Consider the following 13,993-nt stretch of genomic DNA (forward strand, 5'->3'; position numbering starts at 1 on the left):
CTCCATAGTCAGAAATTGTTTGAGTACTGATAAAATACTACAAGTGAAAAATTTCACACCCAACTCTTGCATTCATACTAAAAGTATTGTATAAGATTAGATTCAGACTATGTGTATAAAATAGGTAAATGTGCAACATAAACTAATTTTGTATTTCAGTTTGAGTCTCATTCCCAAGATATCTCATTTTCTATATTGAAATTTTCTAAAGTCCCCAAAACAGGAAATGTGGAATACTTCTGTCCTAAGCATTTTGGATAAGGGATACTCAACTTTTAAAACTAATTTTTAAAATAAATGTTCTTAAAAAGTTTAATGTATTATCTTTTGGATATTGTATTATACATAAACCATACACATACCCAGAAAATGGGCAGTATAGAAAAATTCTTCAGAAATGCTTTTGTAAAATGAAGAGTTCCAATTTTTCAACATAAATTTGAAGACTTTTATATGTTTTTGCTGCACTCTTTTCTTAATATTACACATTATTTTATATTTCATTACCATATAGAAATCACTCATGTCAATTGAGGCAGCATAATATAAGAAAAGAACACAAGAGGGTGTCAGGTTTCCAGGCCTTGTTTTAGTCTGGTACAAATCAATTAATCATTCTTATTCTCATGTATTTCATTAGAAGAGGAGTTAAAGTTTTGAAGCTAATATAATTCTGTGAAGGTATTTTTTTTTTATTTTACCTTTTTGAACATTGTATTTTATGCTATAGATCCACAAGAAGTAAAAAGGACTGAACCTTGCTAATTTTGTGATTATTAAGTAAATCTTATAAAAGTAGAATGTGTGTAAGAAATGCAGTTAATTGAACTCTCTGGTTCACTTTTGGATGAATTATGATTGACTTTATCCTTTAAAACTGAACATTTCAAGGGCTGGGGATGTGGCTCAAGTGGTAGTGCGCTCGCCTGGCATGCATGTGGCCTGGGTTCGATCCTCAGCACCACATACAAACAAAGATGTTGTGTCTGCGGAAAACTAAAAAATAAATACTAAAAATTCTCTCTCTCTCTTTCTCTCTCTCTCTCAAAAAAAACTGAACCTTTCAAAATGCATATAGTAAATGGTATATTTTAATGTTTCAAAATAATTCTTCTAATTAATTACTCATTAAATAAGAAATACACAAAATGGGTAGATTATTATATTTTAAAACAATTTTGTAGTTTATAAAGATATTTCTTATAATGTAGTTTTCTGTACAATGAGACCTCAAAAGAGTACATTTAAAGTTATCTGATTTAAAGGGCTTATAGATAATTATTTTCAAGAACATTTCTTTATAGAAATTGGACAAATTTAACAGTTATTTAATACTTAGTTTCCTTTTTATTGAATTGACTACTTTCTCAGATGTACACTTTTGGTAAATAAAATGTATTCTAGTTTTAATGTATGATGTTGCTATTTTTTTCTTCTGGTATTGGGGATGAAACTCATCCTAGGCAGTTGCTGTACCACAGAGTTACATCCCAAATCCTGATTATCTTTTCATGTTGTTTGTGTGTCTACCCATCTAGCAGCATGGATCTGATGCAGTTTAGTTTCTAAGCTGTAAACTTATAGTGTCCCTGAAACTCAACAGTACCTTGCCATTAATGGGGAGACAAATAATAATAGCAATGCAAATATTATACAGCCTTAAATGAAACAGGTCCTGCTATGAAGCCTATAGTTTAGTCACAACAAATAGACATGATATATTCAGTTATTGCCTACAATAAAAAGAGTAAGCTTACAGAAGTGTTTACAATTTTGAATGGTGGACAAAGAACAAATGTGGTGTAGGATGTGATGATTATGAGGAAGGAGGAGAGAAGATAGAAGGAAAAAAAATTAAAGGATGAGTAAAAAAGGCAACAATAATTTGGATGTTAGCAGGAAAAAAAAGAAAGATTGATACAGATAAGTGAGAGAAAAAAAATATAAAATGGAAATTTAAAAAAATTAAAAGAAAAATGTCAAAAGAATACAAAACAAAACTGAAATATACTAATTAGACATCCTAGTCCTCTATAAACTGATCCATGGAAAATATTCTGAATGAAAAGTTGAAGAATTGGTTTTCCCTTGGAGATAAAAAGTTGTTTGGCTTCCCTTCTCCAGTGTTAGGTCTGGAGCGTGATGCTTTCTTCACTCTCAGGGTGAGGTTGCTAGGGTTTGAGGTTTAATCCTGGAGATGGAACTCTGGGGGCAGTGTTTAGGCTTATGTGTGCTCTAGGCTCTTTGCCAAATGCCAGTTGGTCTGAAGATTTTAAATCTGTCACCTCCAGGTTCCAGCAATTCTAGTCCATGCTGTAAGACTGCACCCCAGGAATCTCCTTTGGGTTACACTAGTGGTGGGGGAGCCAATTCTTAGTCTACTATGTCACCTGTAGACCCCATAATTCCTGGTCATAGATTTTATCTCCAGACTCAATATCTCCAGCCCCCTCTTTTTCAAATTCATAGTCAGGGCTTCTCTTCCTACAAGCAGCCAGATTAGAGGGGTCAGGGAAGCCAGGTGGTTTTCCATGACCAGTATTCCCCTGTGGAAACCTCTTTCCCTTCTTGAGTTTCTCATGGTCACTTAGACACAGTGTCTGTCATGCAGTGTGGGTTTGTCAGGCTTGTTTTGGGGGCCAGACTCTGATTTGTAAGAAATCAGCTCTTCTGGCTTTCCTCCCATTGTGTCATGGATGCAGAATGATTCCTTCCTCTGTCCTCCTCATACTGCCAGGAGTGATGAGGATTTGCATCTCATAGTTTAGTCCAGCAGTGTCTTTGATCTCTAAACTCTTCAGACCTAGACACACCTCTGTCCTCCCCCAAATGGGGGTTCCTTTAATTCCCTTATTGCTTTATTGTGTTAATGGAGGGACTGTTCTGGCTGTGCCTCTGGCAGTGGTCGCAGCTTCTCACTGGAAATTTCTTCCTTAGTTTATTATATTTGATCTCCTGAGTCCTTGATCTGCTTTGAGTATCCAATATTAATTTCCAGTAAAGTCCCCCCTAATCTTTCGTTCATTCAACCACCTTGTTAGGAAGCTGCCTTTCTGCTTTTCTTGGTTTTATAGCATGAAGCAGCCAAAGAAGTGACCTTTATATTCCACCATCTTTAGCCTTCCTCTGTTATTTATTATTTTTAGCTATACATGAGAGTAGAATGTATTTTGATATACATATATCGAGTATACCTTTTCATTCTTGTGGTTACACATTATATGGAGTTAAACCCTGGTTTTTACTTTCTTTCTTATTATCATTCCCAAAGTACTTCTATCCCTGCCACACCCACCCCATTGTGTGTGAGTGTCCACATAGGAGAGAGTATATTTGGCCTTTGGTTTTTTTTGGGATTGGCTTATTTTACTTAGCATGATAGGCTCAAGTTCCATCTATATAGGCAAATGCTATTATTTCATTCTTTTTTTGTGGCTGAGTAAAATTCCATTGTGTATATATACCACATTTTCTTTATCCATTTATCTTTTAAAGGGTACCTATGATGGTTCCAGATCTTAGCTATTGTGAATTGAGCTGCTGTAAACATTGATTTGGCTGCATCACTATAGTATGCTGATTTTAAGTTCTTTGGGTGTAAACCGAGGAGTGGGATAACTGGGTCAAATGATGGGTCCATTCCAGGTGTTCTGAGGAATCTCCATACTGCTTTCCAGAATGGTTGTACAAATTTGCAGTCCCACTAGCAATGTATAAGTGTACCCTTTTTATCACATCCTTGCCAATATTTATTGTTATTTGTATTTTCAATAATTGCCATTCTGATTAGAGTGAGATGAGTCTCAGTGTAGTTTAAATATCCATTTATCTAACTACTAGATATGTTGAACATTTTTTTCATATATTTGTTGACTAATTATATTCTTCTGTGCAGTGTCTATTCAATTCCTTTGCAAATTTATTAATTGGGCTATTTTTTCCATTGGTGGTGTTTTGGGATTCTTTTTATATCCTATATATTAATGCTGTGTCTGAGGTATAGATAGCAAATATTTTCTCCCATTCTGTAAATTCTGTGTTCATGTTCATGATTGTTTCCTTTTTCGTGGGGAAGCTTTTAGTTTGATACCATCCCATTTAGTTGATTCATAATTTTACCTCTTGCACTTATTTAGGAGTCTTATTCAGGAATTCTGCTGATGGAGATTTCTTCTTCTAGTGGGCACGGAGTCTCTGGTCAATGCCTAGTCGTTGATCCACTTTGAGTTGTGTAAAAAATAATTATTTAAATTAGGTTTTTAACTATATGAAACTTGAAACATTCTGAAACTTTTGATTAATGTCTAAATACATATGTGCAATTTACTGGAAATTTAATAATATAAAGTTCATCATTTTTTTTCTTACATCAACCTCCTTCTATTTTACTACTTAGGACATGTCATTTAATATTGTTTTAGTTTAATACTGAAGCCATTTGTATAATCTTATTATTCATTTCATGATCATATTTATGCTATGCATTTTTGTTTTTTAGCTGTTTAACAAACCGGCTCAAAATGTAGTTACTTAATACAATAGCAAGTATTTTGTTTCCAAATTCGTAAGTTGAGTGTACTTTAGCAGGGATACCACTTCTCTTTTTGTTGTGTCATGTGAGATGACTTAATTAATAATAATAACATTCACAATTGTATTTGCACTATCCCCTTTTGTTTATTTATTGCTTTTTAACAAACCAGCATCTGTCAAAAAACATTATGTGGGGCTGGGGATGTGGCTCAAGTGGTTGCACGCTCGCCTGGCATGTGTGTGGCCTGGGTTCGATCCTCATCACCACAAAGATGTTGTGTCCGCCGATAACTAAAAAATAAATATTAAAAATTCTCTCTCTCTCCTTCTCTCTGTCTCACTCTCTCTTAAAAAAAAAAACAGTATGTGTAGGATAGCATTTCATATGGTCTGCGTCTAGATACTGACACAGTGTCATTTCAACTGTAAACTATTGGTCAAACAATCATAGATTCAAGGGATAGGGAATAAGGATCCCACTATTCAATGTGAAATGAATTAAGGAGTTTTGAAGCTGTCTTTTAAAATTTCCATACTCGACAAGATTTGAAGTCACCCTATGAATAGGCTACTTTACAATTTCAAAGAGATTTATTATAAAGCCTGTCTTTTTGGAAATATTATTTATCATAGTCATAATTTGGCTTTATATCTAAAATAGGCAATATTTTAAAATGTACTTTTCATTATAAAAGAGATAATGCCATTGTAATTAGAAAATATATAAAAGCACACAAAATCCAAAATAAAAATATTATTCTTGCAATGCAAATAACCTACTTTTATTTAGCCATGAATTCGTTTAGTGAATCCCCCATACATGCACATAAATAAAAACCCAATCCTTCATTTACACCACCTGCATATGATAGCTACTCCATTCTTCTATAATTTTGAATTGGTTCCTTATGCAGATTGAATCAGAATCTAAAATATATGTTACATATTTTAAATATGAATTATTTTCCATCCTTTGCTTTTGATAAGTTAATATTATATCCCATTGATAATTACACATAAAAATAGCAGAAGGTTTGCTTGAGGCCTAAGCCTCTTCTTTGAAAACTTCTGTGATAATTTTTATATGTAGTATTTGAAAAAAATTCATCTTATATAGAATCACTCTGCAGAGATGTTACTCATTTTTATCCTATCTATATGTCACAACCTGTCACCATTTATAATCTCTGATTCAAGTGCCATCATCAAAGTTATCAGAATTAAATCTCTCACTCTGAACAGTGCCAGAGATCCTGACTGTGCTATTTCATTACCTGCTATGAATAAATTTCCAATCAGGAGCTGCCCATGTTTTAATTTTCTGTCTTCTTGGCTGAACTGCCTCCTGGCTCTGCTAAATTACTAATGACAGTTCATAACACAGATTGGGCTGTCCTTTCTTCAGTTGGTAAAGAGAACTTTTTGACAAATCTGTCACCCATGAGTTTCAGGAGTTTCTAGAGTGAGTAATAATGGATAAAACATAGAGATCTCAGCTTTAAATTCTGTTTCCATATTCCGTTGGCACTATGTAAATGTACTTGCTGAAGGAACAAGACAAATGCAGATGTGTTGAGCTTAGCTTCAACCATTGCTAACCATTACTGAATCTTCAAATGAGTACCTTTTCTTTGTTAAATATTCCTTCCAAAGATATTGGATCCCAAAGGAGGCATCATGGTTGGAGATACTGTAGTTTTTCCTCTTCAACCTCCATTCAGAAACAAAATTAGTATAATCATATTCTATTGTCTTGGGTTAATAATGTCACCACTGTTACACTAAAAGATACTCTATTCTTGAGTTGCTGCAGTTCCTTTCAGAAGCTAAAGTGAATCTGATTTCATTTTTAGGGTCCTAACTACATGGAATCAAGCAACCCTTACTGTAGACACTATAGTATTTGGGGCTTGTTAACCAAGCTAGATCTCTTCCACAAGTTAGAATGTAGAAAGATATTCATGGGGTTCTTCCCTACTGAGTGAGAATGGACTTTTGGATGTTAAGTAGTTGGACTATGTATATATTTTTTAGTTTGTTAATTTGAGGAATTACATTGATTGATTTTATATGTTAAATCAATTTTGGATTCCGGAGGTAAGCTCTCATAAATACAGATACAAGTATTTGAGACAAAATTTTAGCATATTTATATGCTATTACTTAATGACCAAACCAGTTCTTAATGATAAATCTAAATTTAAAGGTTATTATGTGTTGATATATTAGCTAATGAGCATATGACACAATCATGATTAGCAAGACATTTAAAAACTAAGCATCCAGGACATGAATGAAAATCTCTGAAGTTATTTTTAAGAGGACATTGAAGTCATACTTTCAGTTTCCTGGGTTTTTTTTTGGGGGGGGGCGGCGGGGCGGGGGGCGTCATTGTGTCAAATGATTATTCTTTTTTTATACAAGTTGAGTAACCTTTATCCAACATGCTTGGAAGCAGAAGTGTATTGGATTTTAGATTTTTTTTTAAAATTTTCAAATACGTATACATAATGAGGTTTCTTGGGAATAGGACCAAAATTTTAACACAAAATTAATTTGTTTCATATACATGTTATTCACATTTCTTGAAATAATTTTGTAAAATATTTTTGATGTGCCTGTGTTTTAAGGTGTATCAGGCACATGAGGTCAGATGTGAAATTTTTCATTTGTGGCACTATGCCAGTACTCAGAATGTTTTAGATTTTGGAGCATTTTAGATTGTGGACTTTTGAATAAGGGTGCTCAGCCTGTAGAAAAATGGCAGAATATGACATCAAATGTTACTATTTGTATACCTACTTTTGAACAATTTGTTGTTATCTGGTAAAATTAGAGAAGAATATATACCAGGATTTATTACTAAATATATGACATGTGCTTGGGAAACTCCTGAGCATATGTTAATTAGAATTTTTGTAAAAACTAGACCTAAAAGAGTCATTTCCTTTAGAATATAGTTGATATTTTAAAAATTAAGTTGAAGTAAGTACTTTTTTTTCTGTCTTCATTTAACACATTTTTATTTTGATAATTTTTTTCTTTTATTTATTTTTGAAGTTTTTATTGTCATTTTTATATATAACAGCAGAATGCATTACAATTCATATTACACATATAGAGCACAATTTTTTTATATTTCTGGTTTTATACAAAGTATATTTACACCATTGTGTCTTCATACATGTACTTAGGGTAATGATGTCCATCTCATTCCACCCTCTTTTCTACCTCCATGCCTCCTCTGTTCCCCTCCCCCACCACTTTGCCCTATCTAGAATTCCTCTAATCTTCCCATGCTCCCCCTCCCAACCCCACTATGAATCAGCCTCCTTATATCAGATGAAACATAGGCATTTGGTTTTGGGGGATTGGCTAACTCCACTTAGCATTATATTATCCAACTCCATCATTTATCTGCAAATGCCATGGTTTTGTTCTCTTTTATTGCTGAGTAATATTCTATTGTGTGTGTGTATATATATATATATATATATATATATATATAGAGAGAGAGAGAGAGAGAGAGAGAGATAGAGAGAGAGAGAGCACATTTTCTTTATCCATTCATTTACTAAAGGGCATCTAGGTTACTTTCACAGTTTAGCTATTGTGAATTGTGCTGCAATAAACATTCATGTTGCTGTTTCTAAGTCCTTTGGGTATAGACCCAGTGGGATAGCTGGGTCAAAAGGTGGTTCAGTTCCCAGTTTTCCAAGGAATCTTCATACTGATTTCCATATTGGAAAAGTAATTACTTTTAAAGATAGTTCTGCTATGGAAAAGAAATGTGATTTTTTTTTTTTTGCAAGAAAGAATTTTAGCATAAAAGTTCTTTTACTTATGAATACACAAAATCCTTGGGGGCAGTTTTGGCTAAACTTTAAAGATTTCTGCAATTTGAATATGTTTATACTCATGTCATTTTTCAGTATAAATGAATCATCTAGTGATTAGGTAGCAAAATCACCTCATTAATCAAGGAAGGTAGAAATATTTATCAGCAAAAATGCTAATTGAATTTCAAAGAAACTGTTAGATGGTGAACTGAATTGAAAAAAAGGCTTTTATAAGTTAGTAATGACAGCCATTGCTCCTCTAATTTTATTTAGGTATGCATATTTCAGTGAACTATTATAGCAAGGACAGTTATTAAAATCACATATTAAAGTGATCTTAACTTTTGTCAGATTTGATTATTTTTGTTTTAAAATTACTATTTCTTTATATTTGAGTTTATGATATACTTTATGTATTACTAACTTCTCATAATTCATGAATATATATACATATACATATATGTATATGGAGGAATGTGCTCAAAAGTTTTTCTGATAAGCATCAACTTTTTTGGCAACCAAAAAAGTTTATAGAGTATGAATTATGCCAGTACTGAGCTTAGGTAAAAATTAAATTCAATGAATTTTTAAAATTGGAACCATGTTTTATAATCAATTTATTAACAAATTTATTAATTTCCTTATTTATCAAGCATAATGAATAAGCATCCACCACTTGCTATATCTTTAAAAATTGATATTTTTAGTATATTTAAATATAGTAAAACATTCTAGAGTAAAATGTTTTAATTTCTTTAATAGATTTCAGAATATTTAACATTTGTTTAAATTGAAGAGCTATAGCATAATATTAAACATACAAATACCTACTATTTTGTTTTATAAAAAACAAATGATGGATGATTATAAGATAGTTTCAGACACAGTTTAAGAAATGCTTTTTCCAAAGAAAGTCTGATAGACAATAAAAAATAACAATAGTTATTTAGAGCCCATTCTTCATTAAAAGCATTAAAATAATTAATACTTTTGAAAGTATTGGGCATCCCATAAATAATCTTATGTTTTTCTTTTCTTATCATATATTTTCCTTTTTCTTTTAGTATATTTTTCTGTTTTTAAACCAGAATCTTGTTTTGGCTTTTTAAGGAAAAGTTAAATCTACTATTTCAAAGAAAGCACATTTAGCTTAAAAATTCAGACACACTCATTCCCTTTTGTAAAAAAAAGATTAAAGACATTGGTATATCAATCTAATCGGTCTGGAATTGATCTTGAATCGTAGAAATGTAACTTGTTCCACAGGCTTTATGAGATTATTCAACCCAGCAGAAAGGTTTCTATTAATGCAGAACATAGCACAGAAATAAGGATTTTCTGCCTTTGTATAAATTTTGTTCCTGGTATTATCAGCCTCATTTATTCTTCACATGTCTAAAGTTTAAGGTACACAGGGATATCATAAAAGCATCTTGAATATTTAGGTTTTACTCACCTACAACATTCACCTTCTCAAATCTAAACTCAATTCTAAATAGGACAATTTACGTTAAATTTGACAATGCTACACATTACTCTAAAAGCAGCTTCTTTAGTTTATGACAATGGCACATGCTTGTCAAAAGTGGTCTTAAGGTCCCTATTCAAATGATTATTCATTTAAGTCAGGGAATTATGTGGGCTGTAATAATAATGATATCTAGTTTTGCTTATGACCTTTTAAAGCAAGCAGGTAAAAACTGGGGAAAAAATCAGTTTTTCTATTTTTATCTTTGTGTAACAAAACAACTTGTTTAAGGATGTCTATTTTCTAAAGTATGGACTAGCAGTTTTGAAGTTATGAAGAAATATTTAATGGTTTTCTAGCTGAATGATTTCCTTAGTGTTATGCTGTAGATAAATAAACCATGTATTATTGAGCCACTTATTTTCAGAAAAATATAGGTATCTTATAAATTTGAAAGTACTGACCTTATAGTAATATAAAAATTATTCATTTTTAAGGCCTTTCCCTACCCATTAAGTTTGATTAATGATTGGGCATATTTTTCTCTAAATTTGGAATTTCCCATCTACATTTTTTTTTAAACAGAGAGTGAGAGAGGAGAGAGAGAGAGAGAGAGAGAGAGAGAATTTTTAATATTTATTTTTTAGTTCTCGGCAGACACAACATCTTTGTTGGTATGTGGTGCTGAGGATCGAACCCGGGCCGCACGCATGCCAGGCGAGCGCGCTACCGCTTGAGCCACATCCCCAGCCCTCCCATCTACATTTGTAATGATGAGATCCCTATTAAGTTGTACCTTGGGACTTCAAGCTTTCATCTGTTTCTTTCACTGTATTTAAGAGAAGTCTCAATCCTCAGAATTTATTTCATTGTCTCCTTTTAGTTTTAAATATCTTCTCAAGATTAGACTTTTACCTGTGAAGCCTTTCAAAATCTTTGTGCTGAAAGCATCAGTAAACCTTAGGGACAGTTAACATTTTCCCTAGTGCTTTATGAAACACACCAGCATAACAACCAACTTTTCTGAAAGTGCAACAGTTCTTAGCATTGCTTTAGGATAGTAAAGAGTTCTACTAGTTGTCCAGATGGGGCTCACCTGGTCTTTAATAGGTGCTGATGTCATGGTCATTACAATCATTACCTTTATTAAGTATCTTTTAATTTGAGGGCATTAGTGGTTTGCATACTTCTCTGCCCACCTGATATAAAATAACTCTTCCAGTCCCCTGCCATTCCTTATTGACTCTCCCCAATTTTCTCCATTGCAGTTAATAATATGTGACATTCTGAATACATACTTGCTTATTTTTTAATCAGCGATTAATCTGTTGTTTATATATTAAATGTGAAAGTTTATCATTTTTTATTATTGAATATATTTTATTTAAAGTAAAACTTCTCCCTCCCCTCCTGTTTTTTCTCTCTTTAAAACATTTTACTATTATGGTTACTATGTAGGTGACACTACTAAATGCTTTTATAGGATTACTTGCTCTTTACAACTGAATTTAGCGAAAAACCTTAAACAAGATTCTTGCAACCAAAATAATAATAATCATAGCAACACTAATAATGTGTCCTACAAAAACCTTTTTTTAAGAAAAGTCCTGATAAAGATTCTAAACCTACCTACTCTATATTTTATCATTTAGCTTACATTTGAATTTGTCTTACATATAAAGAGCTCATATGATAACACTATTTATATACCATAGTAAATGGTTTAGTCTGTCTAAATACAATAATTGAAGATGTGTGACACAAGATATGTGACATGGAATATAGACTGCTATGTAATATTGGAGTTGTACTTTCATATTTTTACTAAGGGATGCAGGCAGGACTGAAAAACTAGGAAGGTTTAGCCAAGGGAATCCAGGCTATGTGGTACTTATTGGTAACCTGGGGCAAACAGACTAGCTACTGTCAGTTATATCTATGTGAAATGTGGACCCATGTAGCTGTATTCATTTATTTAAGACAAGTCAAGAATTAATATTTTGTATTGTATCTCCCTATTTTACAATGTCATGTGTTGTGTGTATCCCAGCAAAGCTTCTATCTTAATGTAGTGATGTTTGGAGGTAAAATGATTGGAATAGAAGAGCTGTAGCAAAATCAGTCCATCCTCGTTTGAATGGACTGACCCCATGGTAACTAGGAAGGGGCATAATGACCTGAGGAGGTAGATGACTGGGGAGTGCCTTTTTACTCTGTGGCCTTTCCCTCTCTCTGCTTCCTGTCTACAATGGAGTGAGCTGATTTCCTCTGCCTTGCTCTTGATCCTTTATGTACTGTCCCACTTTGAGTTTAAAGCAATGAACACTACTGCCTATGAACTGAAACCTTTGAAACCAGGAGCTCCAAATAATGTTTCCTTCTCTAAATTGTTCTTGTCAGATATTTTGATTACAATGATGCGAAGCTGACTAACATGCAATTACTTTAAAATTTTGAAATTCCTATTCATATCAAAAGAATTTGCATATGAGATGGACTAAAGCCCTGGGCCATTAGGGGTGTATCTATATTCCAGTATGTGCTTTATGTTGTGTGTCAGAGTCTACCAAACTTCCAAATAAATGAACTTGTACGTCCAAGGTGATGAGGACCACAATACTTTTTATAGGTTAAATGCAATATTATTACTCAGTTTCTTCTGTATTAACAATGAGAATTTTAAAAATGTAAACTATCACTCTGATTTTACCAGTTAACAAAATTATATATTACTTCCTTGATTTGAAGAAATAGAGATGAGTAAACAAAGTCTTTTAACATCAGATGCAGTGAAGCTAAATGAAAGTTTATCGAAGCAATCTGAATGGTTAAAAATTTTAATACCTACATCAAATTGGAGGTGATTTTGAAGAAAACTATAGAGAATGAACTTGCAGGCATTATAGAGTATGGATATCAGCCTGGGTTCAAATATTAGTTCACCACTTACTAGCATGTAACCTGGCTAGATGAATCTTTCTAAATTTGATATTAATTTTGTAAAAATTATAATTTTTATGTACCTCATATGATTGTGGTAACTTAAAGTTGTGATAATCATCAATGTGTTTTAGTCAGGTTTTTTTTGTCGTTGTTGTTGTTGCTGCTGCTGTAACCAAAACACCCAACAAGAACAACTAAGAGGAGGAAAGGTTTATTTTGGCACATGGTTTCAGAGGCTCAGTCCAAGGTTGGCCACTTCCATAGCCCCGGGCCTAAGATGAAGCAGAACATTATGGTAGAATGGATTGGTAGAGGAAAGCTGCTCAGAACATGGCAGCCAGGAAGCAGAATGAGAACTTGGCTCAACAGGGACAAAGTATAAACTACAAAGGCATACCCCCAGTGGACTCTTCCTCTATCCATACCCTAACTGCCTACAGTTACCACTCAGTTAATCCATGGTAGTATGTTAATCCACTGAGTAGGTTACAGCTCTCATGAGCTAATCATTTCACTTCTGAACATTCTTGCATTGTTCCACACAGAAGCTTTTGGAGGATACCTCTTATTTAAACTATGATTATAATACTATTGTCATAATCATCTTGGGGGCAGATTTACTAGCCAGTTTAGTCCTCTGAACATAAATAGAAGCATGAAAACAAGTAAAAACATTTTTTTCATGAGCCAAAGCATATGCCATAATGGCTACAGATCTTTGTTTATCATAGTCTTTACTATGTTTTTAAAAGCATGTCAAGCTGTTTTTGGTAGAAGCACAAAATTGGAAACAGTTGTTGAAATGACCCACATGATAAACATCTAGTAGTACTGAGAAGTCACCACTGAGAGCATTGGTAGAGAGAGAAAATCTATCAAGGTCAGAAACCAGAACTGAAAGCGCAGCATTGTAAAGCAACTTAGGTGCAGCAGCAAATAGTTCTGCAAACTGTAATTGTCCCTCTGGGCATCATTAGTCTGCAGTGTCGTATAATTGATTATAATAAACCTGAGTCATTTAAAAAACAAAACAAAACTTCAAGTTGTCTTAAAAAATTTACACTTAAGATGCCAGGGAAAATCTGTAATTTCAAAGTATTTTTGGTAAAAATGTTAAATTTTTAAATGTTGTGTTAATGATTAAAAGTAATCTGTGTTCTGTTTTTATTATTTCACTCTCCCTACACCAACCCAGGCTGTGTGCATGTGA

At 33.0% G+C, this 13,993-nt stretch overlaps 1 protein-coding gene across 1 annotated transcript in view; it reads left to right on the forward strand.

Moving 5' to 3' along the window:
• Positions 1–13,993, forward strand: part of Gbe1 (1,4-alpha-glucan branching enzyme 1) — a 267,265-nt gene that overhangs the window by 136,328 nt on the left and 116,944 nt on the right. The window lies entirely within an intron of this gene.

The sequence above is a fragment of the Ictidomys tridecemlineatus genome, chromosome 3, assembly GCF_052094955.1.
Source record: "Ictidomys tridecemlineatus isolate mIctTri1 chromosome 3, mIctTri1.hap1, whole genome shotgun sequence".
Taxonomy (NCBI): domain Eukaryota; kingdom Metazoa; phylum Chordata; class Mammalia; order Rodentia; family Sciuridae; genus Ictidomys; species Ictidomys tridecemlineatus.